The sequence below is a fragment of the Rhineura floridana genome, chromosome 7, assembly GCF_030035675.1.
Source record: "Rhineura floridana isolate rRhiFlo1 chromosome 7, rRhiFlo1.hap2, whole genome shotgun sequence".
NCBI lineage: Eukaryota > Metazoa > Chordata > Lepidosauria > Squamata > Rhineuridae > Rhineura > Rhineura floridana.
Window position 1 is genome coordinate 143,502,804 of NC_084486.1, and position 3,952 is coordinate 143,506,755.

The 3,952-nt window shown below is 44.4% G+C and overlaps 1 long non-coding RNA gene across 1 annotated transcript; it reads left to right on the forward strand.

The window, feature by feature from the left end:
• The first annotated feature begins 462 nt into the window (after positions 1-462).
• LOC133388557 (uncharacterized) lies at positions 463-3,636 on the forward strand. Its single transcript, XR_009763862.1, has 3 exons — positions 463-564; positions 2,240-2,442; positions 3,424-3,636. It is a non-coding gene; the product is annotated as an uncharacterized LOC133388557 (long non-coding RNA).
• The last annotated feature ends 316 nt before the right edge of the window (positions 3,637-3,952 follow it).

Consider the following 3,952-nt stretch of genomic DNA (forward strand, 5'->3'; position numbering starts at 1 on the left):
AAAAATCTGTTTTCGAAAATAGGTACGGAAAATCACTACATAAACATCCGATCTACAATAATAGAGAATATGTGAATTAATGGAAAATTCAGCTCGTATGGGAAAATACAGCCTTTTAGATTTGTCTTGGTCCTAAGCTGTGGGCTTTCTTCAAGAAGCCGTGGGAATTGTTTGACTGTAAGAATACAATCACCAGACTCTTTCTCAGGGTTCCCTGGAATGGGAACTAGGACCGATAAACAGATTTGAAACTGTTTTAAATTTGTAGTGTAGATCCGGTCTTTGTTTCTAGATGCAGAATTAGGATCGGTCCTCACAGAAACTCGGGTGGTTTTGGCACAGGATACAAAACCCCACAGGCTCACCAAATGCAATTTAGGAGGAGGGATTGGCATTAATACTTTAAATGTTCTCTCTCACTTCCTCAGCTGTGCACCTTTAAGGCATTAAAGGGGTGGGAGAAGGAAAACATCCAATCTTTTTTGAAGTGTTTGCCCTGAAACTAATTGTTCCATCATTTTATAGTTTTTCAGCCACCTGATGAAAAATTGGAACAGTCAAGAGGTAAGGAAACACTGCTTTATATTCTCCAGCCATGAAGCAATTTGGCAAGGAGAGGAGGGCTCTGCATTCCTGAACAGTCGAAACAACAAAGGAAATAATATTTCTCCAGTAAAGTCTTAGGACGGAAGGGGGTAACGGACTAAGAACAAGCCATTATCCCTTCTTGTTTTGTACTTCTAATAACTGCATGTTGACAACATCTTTGAAAACCCTGTTCTGCATCTCATTAATACTGGAAAGTGAGGTCATCTGCTGCCTTGTATTGAGACAGACTCTTTGTTCATCTAGCTCAGTATTGTATACACTGACTGGTAGCAGCTCACCTGGGTTTCAGGCAGGGAACATTCTCAGCCCTACCTGGAGATGCCGGGGTTTGAACCGGGGACCTTCTGCAGGCAAATCAACCACTGAGCGATGGCCTTGCCAGCTAAGCTGGAACTGGAGGCTGTGGAATGATCCCCTGCAAGAGGAGTGCTTCTCTTATTGATGAAATTATTCAGTCCTCGCATCCACCTGGCCACCTGACTTCCCTCCTTAAATCCCTGCACTGGCTTCCCATCCCCTCCTGCATCCTGCACGACCTTTTCGTCTTCACCTTCAGGACCCTCCATGGCCTTGGCCTCCGTATCAGGGAATGGGCCCCAGCTGAGTGGCTGAGCATCTGCCTTGCATACCCAAGGTCCCCAGTTCAATCCCTGGCGTCTCCAAGTAGGATACCTTATTGTAACTGAGCCAAAGTATGTATAACTGAAATAAGCATTTATTCTTCCCCTGCCTACTCACGCCTCCGTTTCATTTCTCCTGTTGTTTCCCTGGGCCTTTCAGATTGTAAAACACTTTGAATAGGGCCACATTTTGTCGGTTCATGATGATATTGTTCTCACTGGCCTTTGGACAGCTGTCACAAAATGTTGCGGCACAGAATGCTCCTGTTCAGGATTCCAATCAGCCCATTCCATTCTCTCTGATTCTGGTTTTCCATTTCATTCCCTACAACAGTCACACAGCATTCCAGGCTCACTAAGCATGTCCAGTCCTCATGGAGTGGATTTTTTTTTTGGGGGGGGAGGAGTTTTCTCCTAAAAGTTTTTCTTCTAAAAAATGTTTTGCATTTTGGCAGATCTTGATGGTTCTCCCTGCTATCAGAGTCACTTAAACAAGGCAGACAGAGTCCAGAGAGAAAAGATCCTGATAACACTTTATTGGGTGAACTGAACAAAAACAATGTATAATTTGAGTACAAATAAACAGAGCGGTTTTGTCTTTCTCAGTTCAGGCCTTGTTCAGAGCAGGGAGACATACAAGCAAAACATACAGGGGAAAAACTTCCTCAGAACTAGGTAGCCAATTAGAGCACATGCTACCTCAGCAAAGACATGCTAGTCTTCATGGTTGCTAAGCAACACCTCTGCCACCCCCCCTCTCGGATAGCTGACTTGGCAAAATAAACCGCAAAGTTACAAATGAATGATCCTGGCTGTTGTATTTCCAACACCCCAATATTGCTGATAATTCTTGCTTGTGTGTGGATAATACCGTTTTGGCTATATAAGAATTGGCATCTCTGTTTAGAAAGACCTTTGTGTGCAAAATCATGTGGACTTTCCCTGTAATGCCCATAGAAACTGGGAGTCTGAGCAGTGTCTCTCTCTCTCGTCTTTTTCTTCTATTGTAGAGGTCAAATGTGTTGTCATGATCCCAGAGACCAGCAGTGGACATGAGAGTCAGAAGCTGCAGACTTCCCAGCCAAGGAACTGCTAGACTAGGTGCAGGGCTCTGAGCCTGATGCTGAGAGATCAGGAAATAAATGTGGTTGAGGAATATGAGCTCCTAGAAGAACCTCCTGTATCCATATGGCCAGAAGTTGGACCCTCACAGGTACCTGAGCCTGAACAACCAAATATCTACCCCAGGACCTCACTAGTCCAGCAGCACAGAGGGTTCACCCAGAGAAAAGGCTAGGGAACAGAGGAGGAGCGCATGTCTTCAGGCCAGAAGCTTGGCCCTTGAAGAATCTAGAGAGACTCACAAAGGGGTGGAGCCTGAGAGAGGCAGCCTGAGAGCAGCAGCTTAAAAAGCCTCAGTCTGCTTGGACCTTTGTTGAAGCAAGTTGCTTGCTTAGAGCTCTCTGGGAGCCTGCAACTTGTTGCCAGCCTTCCTGACTTCTCTGTGTGATCTGCAATGGACCAGAATGTGACGATTGTGTTGCTCAACACAGGATAACACACTGTACCACCCAGGCCACGAGCACAGCCATGCTGTTAGCGCAGGCTCATCATTTTAATAGTTGAAGGTGACTGGCAGGATGAGATGGAAACTAAAGACTGAGTGCAGGTTCAGGGACAATTCAATTTCTGGGGGGGGAGTGCACTAATTGGGGAATGTCATCTGGGCCCCCTGCAACAAGTTCGGTGACAATAAGGCTTATCTGATGCAGCCAAGGAGAGTGTTTCTGTACAATTCTTGGCCTCCCTGAATCTTGGGATGTTCAGGATGTCCACTTTCAGAAAAAGAAGAAAGAAATTAGACAGATATTGTAATTTTTGGAGCGGGGCCTTCTAAGTGGTGGCATCATAGTTAGGAACAAAGGAAGCTGCCTTTTACTGTGTCAGACACTTGGTCCATTTAGCAGAGTGTTTACGCTGATTGGCAGTGGCTGTCCATTGTTTCAGGTAGGGATCTCTCCCAACCCAACCTGGATATGCCAGGACTTGAACCTGGGACCCACTGTGTGCAAACGAGATGCTCTACCACTGAGCTACTGCCTAGCTGCAGAGCAGCCTCCCAAGAGAAGCCCACCAGGCCACAACACTGGTTACTTTTTCTGTGTTTGACAAGGTTCCTTTTTTTCTTTCTCAGGTTCTGCAATCTAAACTTGGCAGAGGTCAGATATCTCCACAATCGCTGCTTGTTTCCTTCTTTATTGCTGATTTCTTGTAATGGTGCCCGCTTGGATTTTTTTTTTTTATATGGCTATACGTTGCTTTGAGTATTTTTAAATAGGGAGGCAATTAATACGTTTTAAAATGACAAAAGATCAGCATTTTATTTATACAATGTCTCTCTTGTCAGTTGAGGCTCGGGGTGCTTTAGAAAATACAATATGTTGCAATTACTGCTTCAGGTGCTACATGATTCAGCGACATTCAGTAAAATACAATAACACATAATGTGAAAACATTAGAAAAAGGGAGCTGGGGAAAATTAAAAGGAGATGGACGTAAAAGCTTCCTTCACACATTACTCTAAGGCTGCTTTCACACTGTACTTTATTCCATTATTCTGACAATTTCTTACCTGGTAATTTGCACATTATATTTGATCTTTCACATGACGCACCAGCCAGCGCCAAAATTCTAGTGGAATGTAGTGGAAGTTTAGCGCAAAT